Consider the following 14118-nt stretch of genomic DNA (forward strand, 5'->3'; position numbering starts at 1 on the left):
TAGAGAGAGAGGTACAGACAGAGAGAGGTACAGACAGAGAGAGAGAGAGAGAGGTACAGAGAGAGAGAGAGAGAGAGAGAGAGAGAGAGAGGTACAGACAGAGAGAGAGAGAGAGGTACAGAGAGAGAGAGAGGTACAGACAGAGAGAGAGAGAGAGAGAGAGAGAGAGAGAGAGATAGAGAGAGAGAGAGAGAGAGAGAGAGAGAGAGAGAGAGAGAGAGAGAGAGAGAGAGAGAGAGAGAGAGAGAGAGAGAGGGTACAGACACACATGATATATATCTTATGGCATAATACCTTAAAAATGAAAATTACATCACCCCTGTTACAAATGACATCAGAATATGCCCCATAGATGCTGAGGGGCTGTAGTTCCCTGCCCCCCCGACCTCCTAAAAGTCCACAATCAGTTCTTTGCTTCTGCTGACCTCCAGGGAGAGGCTGTTCTCCTGGCACCACAGAGGCAGGTCCTGCTGACCTCCAGGGAGAGGCTGTTCTCCTGGCCCCACAGAGGCAGGTCCTGCTGACCTCCAGGGAGAGGCTGTTCTCCTGGCCCCACAGAGGCAGGTCCTGCTGACCTCCAGGGAGAGGCTGTTCTCCTGGCCCCACAGAGGCAGGTCCTGCTGACCTCCAGGGAGAGGCTGTTCTCCTGGCCCCACAGAGGCAGGTCCTGCTGACCTCCAGGGAGAGGCTGTTCTCCTGGCCCCACAGAGGCAGGTTCTGCTGACCTCCAGGGAGAGGCTGTTCTCCTGGCCCCACAGAGGCAGGTCCTGCTGACCTCCAGGGAGAGGCTGTTCTCCTGGCCCCACAGAGGCAGGTTCTGCTGACCTCCAGGGAGAGGCTGTTCTCCTGGCCCCACAGAGGCAGGTCCTGCTGACCTCCAGGGAGAGGCTGTTCTCCTGGCCCCACAGAGGCAGGTCCTGCTGACCTCCAGGGAGAGGCTGTTCTCCTGGCCCCACAGAGGCAGGTTCTGCTGACCTCCAGGGAGAGGCTGTTCTCCTGGCCCCACAGAGGCAGGTTCTGCTGACCTCCAGGGAGAGGCTGTTCTCCTGGCACCACAGAGGCAGGTTCCGCTGACCTCCAGGGAGAGGCTGTTCTCCTGGCCCCACAGAGGCAGGTTCTGCTGACCTCCAGGGAGAGGCTGTTCTCCTGGCACCACAGAGGCAGGTTCCGCTGACCTCCAGGGAGAGGCTGTTCTCCTGGCCCCACAGAGGCAGGTTCTGCTGACCTCCAGGTAGAGGCTGTTCTCCTGGCCCCACAGAGGCAGGTCCTCCACCTCTCCCAGGCAGGCCCTCTCATTGTTTGCAGAGATCAGGCCCACCACAGTAGTGATGGGAATTCCTTCTAATTTTTAGAAAGCTGGTTCTTAGGCAGCTGGGTGGCGCAGTGGGCAAGGCGCTCACCACCAACGCAGGATATGCTGGTATCGAGCCCAGCTCTCGGCGTTGCTACCGGCTTGGCCGGTCATTCATACTAACACAATTGTCAGTGTTAGAGGGCGGGAAAGCCGGTGGGTGGGGATTGGACGTTGTGTGGACAGCGACTCCTACAGGTCGGTTGGGTGACGCCGGTGCGGCGGAAACAGGAAGTATCGGGGGCAGCGTGAGCCTCCCACACGTTACTCCTCGCCACTGAGAGTTCGAGCTGCTGCGGTGAAAAGAGATGCGACAGGCTGCCTCCTTGTGTACCGGAGGGGACACGTGATGCAAGGCTTCTGTCCTCACTACAGCCGACCAGTGGGAGGCATGGTCTAGCAACGTTCAAGACAGGGGAGGGAAGAATTGGAAATACGAAATTGGGATGGGAGAAAAATATAGAAAATGGGGAGAAAAAGTGGATAAAAAAGCTGGTTCTTTTGGCTCCCAAGCAGTGATGCCAGTAACTAGTTACTAAGTAACTAGTTACTCTAATCTGATGACTTTTTCAGTAAATAGTCATCTAACTTGTTACTTTTTACAAGCCAGTAATCTGATTACAGTTACTTTTCCAAGTGGCTGTGCGTTACTATTTAGTTACTATCTCATAATGCTGATGATAAGAGAGCCAGGGGTACAGTCAGCTAGACCGGAGATGCACGCACACAGCCACACACACATGTTTACGTTTATAGCTGATTTTAGAATGGCTTCAGCATGAAGTTAAATCAACTATCCAGTTAGTTTTATAGTGTAATTTGGCTACTTGAGAGAGAGTGAGAGAGTGAGAGTGAGAGTGAGAGAGAGAGAGAGAGAGAGAGAGAGAGAGAGAGAGAGAGAGAGAGAGATTCATGTTACGCGTGACTTGCGGAGTACGCACTTGAGTCCGTTGTCTCAGAATGGATTTGGTAGAGAGAGAGAGAGAGAGAGAGAGAGAGAGAGAGAGAGAGAGAGAGAGAGAGAGAGAAAACTGTTGTCATTCTTATGTTGTGGCAGCAGCAGCAGGGACGACGAGGACGACTTCGTAACCTAGTTACTTTCAAAGTAACTACGACTATGTTACTTTGATAATAAAGTAATCAGTAAAGTAACTAGATTACTTTTTAAAGGAGTAATCAGTAATCAGATTAGTAATCTGTGGCATCACTGCTCCCAAGCGGCACCGAAATGTATCATGTACAATTATGTGTAAAATGAACTTCCAATCAACTTCCAAAACATACATTATATCAAATGTTTATTATTTGTATGGCTTTATTTACTCAACATGGAGCAGAGGGCTACTTTTGCAAAAACTATCTCATAGAGCTCTGGGTTGTAGGTGTAGGTGGTTGTGGTGTACACTGTACTGCAGTAGATAGACACACTGGTGTTATGTTGGAAGAATCAGACAACACGTAGTTTCAGCATGTCGGTGTTTACTCAACTCAAGACACATGCATTCTAACGTACACCAGAACATCAACGTCAACGTCACGTATGGCCATATGCCGTAACGTGAAACTCAACAGAATAACACGACACTGTCGCAATAGTTAGAACACTAGTTAAAGTGCTGGCACTCGCTAGAGTACCAGACGTAACATTTCCCCCCCCTTCACTCAACCTAGGAGTGATACTCAGTCTCAAAGTCATTCAGGTGTGCAGGCCTGTTGCGCGCTCGGAGTGGGCGGGGCCCGGGCACTGCAACAGCCAACGGCGGAGGTCCCGCAGCCTCAGGCTGAGCCGCGGGTGCTGGGGCTGCAACATCATCAAATTGTCTGTCCTGCAGAGCTATAGCCGCGGGTGCTGGGGCTGCAACGTCATTGAATCGTCTGTCCTGCAGAGCTACAGCCGCGGGCACACCCTGTCCCGGGGCAGCGGGAGCCTGCACCCTGCGCAGTCGGCCAGCATGCCAACGCGTCCCATCAGCCAGCCTGAATGAGGCCGGGCCAAGCTGCTGTCTGACCTGGACCGGGTCAGACCAGAATGACCGGAGCTTGTTGTCCCGGTGGGGTCGCCGAATCCTGACCCAGTCTGAGACAGCGATGGTAGGTGGTCTCGCATGTCGGGTCCTGTCGAAACGGTCCTTCATCTGGCGCTGGCGTGCGTTGACTGTGGCTTGAAGCGGGTGGGCTGGAGCCTGAGCCGGAGTAGGGCGCAGCCTGTCCAGGGGCAGCTGAAACTCGCGCCCTAGCATGAGGGAGGCTGGGGAGACGCCTGTGGTGGCGTGTTGAGTGGCCCTGTAGTGCAGGAGCGTCTGTTGGAGACCGTTGATGAATGTGCACCCTTGTGCCAGGTGGGCCCTGATGCCATTCTTCAGGGATTGGTTCAGCCGTTCCACCCCCCCGTTCGCAGCCGGGTTGTAGAACGACGTGCGGATATGACGTATCCCCTTAGCCTGTACGTTAATGCCAAGCAAGCAGTGCAAAAATGCTTCCGCATTCGTCACCGCACGCTAGTGCGGTAAAGCGCCCTTCTTTTCAGACAAATGCTACCGTGCGTGCACCGGCGGCGGCGTGCTCGCTCAGGTGCGTGCGTGCGCCGGCGTGCTCGCGCGAGGTGCCCGCGCATGCGCATGAGATCCGACACGAGCGGAGCTCAATATATATAAGTCACCGCCCCTAATCCAGTATCTAGCAATAGCTCAATTGGCAAGGACACATGGCTGTGGATCCTATGGCTTGTTTGCTGGCGAGTTCGAATCCCATCGAAAATATTTTTTAACGTGATTTTTTTTAACGTGTATTCTTTCGCCGGTTAAGGTTAGGCATGGTTAAGGTTAAGGTTAGGCATTGTTTCGGAGTTGGTTAAGGTTAGAACGGTTAAGTTTAGGCGCTGTTAAGGAGCTGGTTAAGGTTAGAGTTTGTCAAAGAGAATGGCAATATAATTTCTATGGTTAAGGTTAGGCATTGTTTCGGAGTTGGTTAAGGTTAGAACGGTTAAGTTTAGGCGTTGTTAAGGAGCTGGTTAAGGTTAGAGTTTGTCAAAGAGAATGGCAATAGACAGCCTATTTCCGCGCGACCTGGGCGCTGGGCGGCGGAAAATGAAAGGCGCATTACTGCATGCCACTACGGTAAATTTTTGCACTGCTTGCTTGGCATAAAGCTACACGCATCCCCTTACCCCCCAGGTAGGAGGCCAGTTCGTGGGAGATCATTTGGGGCCCATTGTCTGTCGTGATCCTCTTGGGCAGGCCCCAGCGTGTGAACAGGGACTCGAGAATCTCAATCAGCACCCCGGCTGTGACCGAGCCCACGGGCGCCACCTCAGGCCACTTGGAGTGGAGGTCGTAGATCACAACGAGGAAACGCTGGTGATGCGGTACCCCGTGCAGTTCACCACAGACGTCGAGCTGCAGGTGCTCCCAGGGTTGGGACGGCCAGTCCAATGGCTGCATGGGTGGGGGCGGGGCTGGGGCCCTGGTCTTCCCGCTCAGAAGACAGGCAGTACAGTCCTTGACCAGGGTCTCGATTTCCCTGTCGATGCCTGGCCACCACACCAAGTCACGACACCGCTGTTTGAGCCTGACTATGCCCAAGTGGCCCTCGTGCGCCATAGCAAGGACACGCGCCCGAAAGACACTCGGGACCACAGTACAGAGCCCACGAGCGACGCAGGAGTCGTTCCAGCACGACAACTCGTCCCGGAGTCTGCTATAGGGAAGCAGCTCGTCAGGTGTCCTCGCCGGCCAACCCTGCCTGATGTAGGTTGAGAGCGCAGAGAGGACAGGGTCAGCAGACGAGGCGTCCTGGAGCTCCTGCAGCGACACTGTCTCTTGGAGGGGAGTGTGGAGGAGCTGGACCAGGTCATGCTCAGCCTGATCCCGATCGGGAGTCGAGGGCGGGGCCGTGGGGGAACTGGGGATGGCGCGTGACAGTAGGTCAGCTACTACGTTGTCCCGGCCCGGCGTGAATTGCAAACCGAAGTTGTACTGCTGCAGGCGGTCAGCCCAGCGGTGGAGGCGGAGCGGTTTGTGGCCAGTGCCTGACGTGGCGAGGAGGGTAGTGAGAGCCTGGTGGTCCGTCCTAAGCGTGAATGAGCGGCCGTAGAGGTACATATGCCAGCGCTCACATGCCCAGATGCAGGCCAGGGCCTCTCGCTCCCCCACTGAGTACCTCTGTTCTGTGGGGCTAAGGGCCCGTGAAGCGAAAGCAACCGGCCTCTCCACACCCCCGTGCAGCTGTGACAGTACCGCGCCCACGGCTGCGGCGGAGGCGTCACACGTGACGAGGGTGGTGCTGTCTAGGTCGAAAAACGCCAGGACTGGTGATGAGGTGAGCTGGGACTTGAGGAGGCGCACAGCCTTCGAGCAGGCAGGCGTCCAGAGCCAGGGCTCGTCCTGCTTCAACAGCTTCCACAGCGGTGCAGTTGTGTCAGAGTAGTGTGGCAGGAAGCGGAGGTAGTACGCCGTCATGCCCAGGAAAGAGGCCACCTGGGCCGCTGAGGTGGGCTCTGGGACACTGTGTATGGCCTCTGTGTTTGACTGGAGCGGGTACATGCCGTCAGCCGAGAGGCGGAACCCAACAAAGTCAATGGTCGTGGTGGCAAAGACACACTTCTCGCCGTTGAGTGTGAGGTGGTGCTTCGCCATCGCACTTAAGACACTGTGGAGGCTCGCGTCGTGACTCTCGGCGTTGGCCCCGTGCACCACGATGTCATCGAGGTAGATGGCCACCCCGGGGATCCCGGCGAAGACGGAGGCCATGATCTTTTGGAAGCAGCTGGGGGCGGAGCTTAAGCCAAAAGCCATGCGTTTGTAACGGAAGACCCCCCTGTGGGTGATGAACGCGGTGAGGTTGCGGCTCTCTGGGTGTAGTGGCACCTGGAGGTACCCCTGACGAAGGTCCAGCTTAGAGAACACCTTGGACCCGTGGAACTGGGCGGTGAGCTCCTCTGTGGTTGGCAGGGGGTATTTATCAGGGACGATGGCCTTGTTTACCGCTCTCATGTCCACGCAGAGTCGCAGGTCCCCTGTCTTCTTCTTTGCTACCACCAAGTTGGAGATCCAGGGTGACGCGTTCACCTGTTCGATGATGTCGTTGTCCAGCATCTTCTGTAACTCGGTGGCGATGCCCTCACGGAGAGCCAGGGGGGAGCGGCGAAGGGGCTGGATGACCGGAGTCACTTTTTGGTCTAGCAGGGGCTGGTGAGCGAAACCCTGGAGGCAGCCCACGCCGTTGAACAGTGCCGGCCACTGTTGCTGCCAGGAGACAGCGGTGACGGTGTGGATCTCTGAGCCTGTGGTGTCCAGCAGAGAGAAACCGAGGCCACTGAAGAGGTCGAGGCCGAGGAGGTTGGTCCCTCGGCGTGCGATGTTGAAATTGAAGGCAGGCAGTGTCCTTTCTCCGTACCTCACCGGCAGCTGGAGGGAGCCAACGATGTCGATCTTGGAGTCGGCGTAGCCTCGCAGGGTGGTGGTGGGTGGGCCCAGTGGTTTGTGGGAGAAGAATTGAGAGTATGTCGCCCAATTCAATAGAGACACTGTGGCTCCAGTGTCGAGGAGGAGGGGCAGTGTGATGTCACCAACCACCAATGAACATGTTTTGAATGGCACTCGTCCTGAGCTGACATTATGGATGATAGTGGTCGGTGGCTTGGAAGCGCTAGCTGGGGCTGACCTGCAGACCTTTTGGAAGTGGTTTAGCCTCCCGCAGTTGGAGCAGGCTTTGCCACGGGCAGGGCAGGTCTGGGCTCTGGAGTTGTGTGAAAGGGAGCCACAATTCCCGCACGGCTGGCGTGAGCGGTCACGTGACTGGGAGGCTAGCAGTATATTGTCCCCGCCGTCGTCTGCACTCACATTGAGGAGGGACACCCTTGAGCTGAGCGTGCTCGCAGCCTCTACTGGCATGTGTGTGTTGGGGCGGGGGGAGGTAGACAAACTAGCTGCACAGTTCATAGCAGATTCCACCTGCACTGCTAGTCTAATAGCTACTGCTAATGTCAGCTCGTCATTTTCCAACAGTAGTCTTTCCCTGATTTTATCACTGTCAGTGTTCAATATGAGTTGGTCTCTCACCATTTCATCCTGTAATGCCCCGAATTTGCATGAGCTAGCCAAGCCCCGTAGGTCCGCGACGTACTGTGTTATTGACTCGCCAGTACGTTGATGTCTCCGTCGGAACACAACTCGACGGAGGAGTGCAGTCTGTGGAGTGGCGAAATGTCCCTTTAGGAGCGCCACCACCGACGTATATGTGTCACTGTCTAATGTGCCGAGCGTTTCACACACACGCTGTCCCTCCACGCCTAAACAGTGCTGTAGTAATGCACGTTTTCTCACCGCGGACAAGTCCAAACCGGTAGCCAGGATATACGTCTCGAACGAGGAAATCCAACGCGCCCACGGGACGGGCGGCTCACCGGGCAGCGGTAGGAAGGGTGGAGGGGGTGGGATAGATAATTCAGCCATCTCTCGTCGCCAATGTTATGTTGGAAGAATCAGACAACACGTAGTTTCAGCATGTCGGTGTTTACTCAACTCAAGACACATGCATTCTAACGTACACCAGAACATCAACGTCAACGTCACGTATGGCCATATGCCGTAACGTGAAACTCAACAGAATAACACGACACTGTCGCAATAGTTAGAACACTAGTTAAAGTGCTGGCACTCGCTAGAGTACCAGATGTAACAACTGGCACCTTCATTAATACCAGGTTCCCTTGCTTGGTCTTTTATTTTCCAATTGTACTGATGGATGAGCAGTTCTAATGTGCATGTGTGCAGGTTGTTTGTGGAGCCTGCTCATATTATATTGTCACCTTGCAGTCTATACACTCTGCCTTTGAACTGTCTACGTCTACGACATTGAAATGATGATGATGATGAATAGTTTTATTTTCGGTCTTTGTTTACAGATCAATCAAAAACACACACGTGTGGACTTTCAAAAGGAAAAGGAAAAAAAAGAAAAAATCACAAATGTACATATTCAAAGTAAGCTCACACACAAAATCCAAACTCAATGATCGAAAAAAGGAATAGGCTGACGCACATGCTTATTTTTGCCTATCCTTTACAATTCTTAAAAACTAAATATTTACTTTAATATAAGAAAGAAAAATTTAAAATATGCTGCAAGATATGCTTTTTTTTCTTTTTCTTTAAGAGAAAAGAGAAAATAAATGTTTGATGTTTTACTCAAAACTGTACTCCTGAATTATTTTATCCTTCAGGGCCTTTTTAAATCTCCCCTGAGAGGTACAGTACACAACTTCAACCCCCGTCACTATGCGTCCAAATATTCCAGCTTTTCCTGCTGTCACTCGTTTTCTCACCTTTTCTCACCTCACCAGCACGTTGTCTCTGTCTGCGTGCATGTTCTCTCTCTCTCTCTCTCTCTCTCGTCTCCCCCCCCTCCTCCCCTTCTGCTCACTGTGCTGTGTGTGTCTGTAACCCCCCCCCCCCCTCCCCTTCTGCTCAGTGTGGACACACAGATGCTGCCACACATATTATTGAGCGGATCACGTGCGGCTAGAAAAAAAAATAGGTGAAAAACAAATAGGCTCCCAATCAGGAGCCAATCAGGAGCTCCCGTCGTTCACTTCAAAGAGCTCTAAGAGCCGCTTCGTCCACCACGACTGACATCACTAGTCTGCTGGTTGACTTGGGCTTCTCTGTAAAGACTCTGGACCGAGACTTTCTGACTTTCTACCAAAACATCTGGATCAAAACGTTCTTCTTGTGGAAACAGACATCAGACTGTGGACACCACAACATCTGTGAGTACAATTATGTTTTTTTGTGGTGGAAATGATTGTAACAATTGACCCGCTGGTAGCCGTGAAATAATGATTAGTTGAATCAAGGATAGAAGCTGATAAGCTAAATGTATTTTCTGGTCGCAGAGTCCCAGAGTACAAACACATAAATCAGCCTCTTCAGTTTTATTAGATTTTTTTCAATGCCATTTTATAATTATTATTGTGAATATTTTAATGTTTTTTAATAAAGAAACAAAAAAATTACTTCATGTGCACAGGAACAATATTTGATCTTATCTTTATTCAGTATTTCAGTGGTAACGCCTGTGAGGAATGTGTTGATATTTGTTTGGTATATAAATTCCTCAAAAAAAGGTTTGGAAACATTATTTGGGTCGATTATTCCTCCCCTTTAATAATACCAATTGGTATTGTATTTTATATCGTTGGAAAGCCTGATTAGTCACCTTTACAACGAGGTACAACTTGTAAGGAGCATGCATTCCTGGAATGAGCAACACAGATAACCGTGTGGGCAGCGGCCCAAAGATATGTGCCAAAATCCCTCAATATTGCAATATTCTTCTGTTGGTATTCACTCTCGTTTTGAGTTGCTTGGTGGATTGGATGATTGCACTCTGCCACAGTAATAAGGAAAAAACAACACATATTGGCCATTTTTACACTTTATTCATTTTACACTTTCAGGGACCTCAGTAGCGTGTGGATCAGCTTGGCACCTCCTCCTCATGCTGGTCACCAGCCTGGTCACACACTGCTGTGGGATGGAATCCCATTCCTCAACCAGGATTTGCCGCAAGTCAGCCAACATGGTTGCGTTGGTCACTCTGGCACGTACAGCATGCCCGAGCTGATCCAATCCACCAAGCAACTCAAAATGAGAGTGAATACCAACAGAAGAATATAGCTATTTATTGGATATAAAATATTGGATTTTGGCCAATTCTTTTTAGCCGTTGCCCACACGGTTAGCTGGGTTGCTCATTCCACGAATGCATGCTCCTTACAAGTTGTACCTCATTGTAAAGGTGACTAATCAGGCTTTCCAACGATATAAGATACAATACCAATTGATGTGATTAAAGTGGAGGAATAATCGACTGAATTAACGTTTCCAAACTTTTTTTGAGGAGTTTACATTACACTAATACAGAATTGCCTTAGGCATTCAACATACATACATACATATAATATATCAACGTGTGGGCGATTTTGGATACACCTCAGCTGGTTCGTTGTTTCCGGATCAAAACAGAATGATATAAGATATTAGACAATGGAAAATAGTTCAAACAATATGTCTTGGATTTTATTGAAAGATCAGAAGTATATTCATACTTCATAATTACATTAATTATGGGTGGTCCGTGGATCACTGGCATCAATGACAAGCTAGCGGACAGGAAGGAGTCCCTCCACTCCTGACTCACCCTCCTCTGTCCAGAGGCACAGCTGCTCATGGGACAATCCGAATGCTGAGGCACCTGTGCATTTCCCCACAGATCTAGTTAGGAAATTCGTTACCTAAGTGTTTGGTGGACGTGTGCATTTAGTGACACGTCCCCCCAGAGATAACAAGGGAAGTGCACCTGGCCTTGACCAACGTATGATGTATATCATGCCAGTTAGGGTACCTTGTGTACACTGCACCTTGTGTATACCGTTTACTTTTACTCTTACTCGTCTCATAGTATATTCAGATTCAAATATTGTATTGCCTATATATATATATTCATAACCAATAGGGCATTTTGTTTAAACTGTTTTATTTCTCTCACATTTTCATATCCAGAGATAATTATATTGTTTACACCGTTTATTTCTTCTCATATTATTATATCCAGATCAAATTTTATTACCTATATTTATGTCTTTCTATTATTACCCTGCCAATACCCGTACCTCCCCTCCCCCCTCCCCCTTGCTGCTATGATGCCCGAATTTCCCCAAGGGGATCAATAAAGGAATATCTTAATTTATCTAATCTACCTAAAAACGTTTGTCCTTAGTGAGTTTATTTTCTCTATAATAGCCTTTCAGTTCCACTGAGTACTGACCTGGTAATAAAGGAATATGTAACTCAGTTGGTTAATAATATAAATTTAGCACCAAAACTGATAAACGCCAATGTCAACTGTCACATGTTGTTTTTTATTCAGAACACATTCGGAAGCCTAAATACATATTAAAATGATTAGGCTAATTATTATTATTTGAATGAAAATACATTTCGTATCCTACTATAGGCCTACAACTTCATTTGCCAACCTTTTTTCATTTTCAAATAAAATATAAAACTATAATTGTGTCTTTGTGTCTTGTTATGTTAATCTTGTCTAGTTAGTAGTAGAGGAAATGGCATGTTTGTAGACTAACATTTATTCTAGCCTACATCTAGGTGGGGACCAGGTTAGGTGGGGCTCGAGAATATTTCCATATTTGGAGCCTGATTGAAAAAGTTTGGGAACCACTTTTCTTATCTACCTAAAAATGTTTATCTTTAGTATGTTTATTTCCTCTATAATAGCCTTTCAGTTCCACTGAGTACTGACCTGGTAGGTGATGTTGTGGATGGTGATGTGATGCATGGCTGCAGTGTCACTCTTCAACAGGGCGTGTAGGTACGCCCTACTGTGCCTGAAACACACCATTTTCATATACTGTAATTGACAGTTTCCTGGTTTGATTGTAGTGGAGGGTTTGAATGTTTACACCAGCTGCCACTTAACGCTGTGGAAATGACGTCCTTGTACAACAGCGCGCCGTGTAGCCTTTTCATTTGCATCGCGAGGATTCACAAAAGAAAATGTGACAGACATTAATTTGATATTGTCATCTTCCATAATGCCATATCTGCCACCTGAGCTGGTTAATAAGTCTGTCAATCATTTGTTTAGCTGTTACAGTGAATTTGATTTGTTTTATGATTGCACAAGGGCTGCACAGGTGGAGATGGAGAAGGGGAAACAATCAATATAATTTAATCTTATGATCCCATAGTATTTCACCGCCCTGATAAAGTAGTCAAGCATAAATATGGTGTATATAGTGTCTAACATGTATAGTGTCTAAATAGTGTTTAAACATGTAGAAATAGTGTCTAAGCATGTATACATAGGGTCTAAACATGTATACATATTGTCTAAACATGTACAAATAGTGTCAACATGTAGAAGTAGGGTCTAAACGTGTATAAATAGTATCTAAAAATGTAGAAATAGTGTCTAAACATGTATAAATAGTATCTAAAAATGTAGAAATAGTGTCTAAACATGTAGAAGTAGTGTTACATATTGTCTAAACATGCATAAATAGTATCTAAACATGTATAAATAGTGTCTAACCATGTATAAGTAGTGTCTAAACGTGTAGAAATAGTGTCTAAACATGTATTAATAGTGTATAAACATATATAAATAGTGTTTAAACATGTATAAATAGTGATTCAACTTGTATAAATAGTGTCTACTCTAAACATGTATGAACAGTGTTTAAACATGTATACATAGTGTCTAAACATGGATAAATAGTGTCTAAACATGTATAAATAGTATCTAAAAACATATATAAATAGTATCTAAACATGTATGCATATTGTCTGTGTTGTGATTCACATTGACATTGGAGCATTTCCTGCTTTATATTGTTAATCATGCTCCACTGTTGGGAGAAAAAGACTTCCCCAAGACGCCAAAAGGAAAAAACCCACAAACAAGCCTACCATCCATCCCCTCTGCTACAGCCCAGAGTCTCTGGTTTAATCTCCCTTTACCTCTTGCAGGTGGGGCACTGGCAGTCTGGGTCAATCGGCTGGAAGTCCATGGAATATTGCCTCTGTTTTACCTGTAGCGACCCCCACGGGACCACAGCTGCATGAACCACAGGCGAAGCTAGGAGCCATCCATTCATTCATCTTCCAAGTCTGGAGACTCAGGAGCAGCCAGAAAATACAGTGAGAGGTCTATTCGCTCACAGTTAGCCACACTGCCCCTATAGGTGGCTCACAGATATAGATACTATATCTATAACTGTACATATCCCTTACCTACTCTTATGAGTTATTCCGCGGGCCAGTATGACTTACACAAAGTGTCATTAGATTATATTCAAATGTATTGTCATCATACAGCACAAGTACAAGTTTGGCATCCAACCAGAGTGCAAATGTAACATTAACGTGCAATAGTAATATACAATGTACAGGTGATTAAACTGTATAAAATATATAAATGAGTACTACTGAGTAATAGTGCTAATCAGATGTATGTACAGAGTTGTAGTATTAATATGTACAATGATACAGGTATTAAAGACACTACGGTAGTAAGTTATACTGACCAGTGGTATAACTAGTAAGAGTATATATCAAAGAGGGAAGGACCAAAGATGAAATTTGTCATAGTTGAAAGTAGACAGAGATAAGATCTACCCGCCGTTTTGCAAAGTCACAATCGAATCCATCTGTCACACGTTTAGACCGACACCTCATGCTTAAACGTCTCTCTAATAAAACCACTATGTCTCTCTTTTACATTCTTGAATCTTGAGACAGATTTCGTTCAATGCTTTACGCATGCTTCTAGACCCTTCCATAGACACAGGTTCAGACATGTTTAGACCCCCCATCACGATGACACAGAGTTTATTACAAACGGGCCTTTCACTAATATTAAGCCACCTTGACAGTCACATGTCCTTACAGACCCCTCACGTTGACCTAGAAAACATCTATTCATAATCAGATTGTTTTTAGTAATACTGTGCACGAGCATTACACTAGAGGTTCCAGTAGTGGGCAGCTTGAATTGCCAGGTCCTAGAACCAGCGCTTTGGGGAGATCTTTTATTTTTAGAGCATTAACTCTTTGGAATGGCCTGCCTCGGAACCTCTGCTGCATTTACAGTAGATTCACCTTTAAAAATAATCTTAAATTGTTTTTAAATTGTTTTTAACACTGTAAAGTAATTTTTTGTTTTTGTTTTACACTAATGTAATT

Source organism: Notolepis coatsorum (assembly GCF_963971535.1).
Source record: "Notolepis coatsorum genome assembly, chromosome: 6".
Classification (NCBI taxonomy): Eukaryota; Metazoa; Chordata; class Actinopteri; order Aulopiformes; family Paralepididae; genus Notolepis; species Notolepis coatsorum.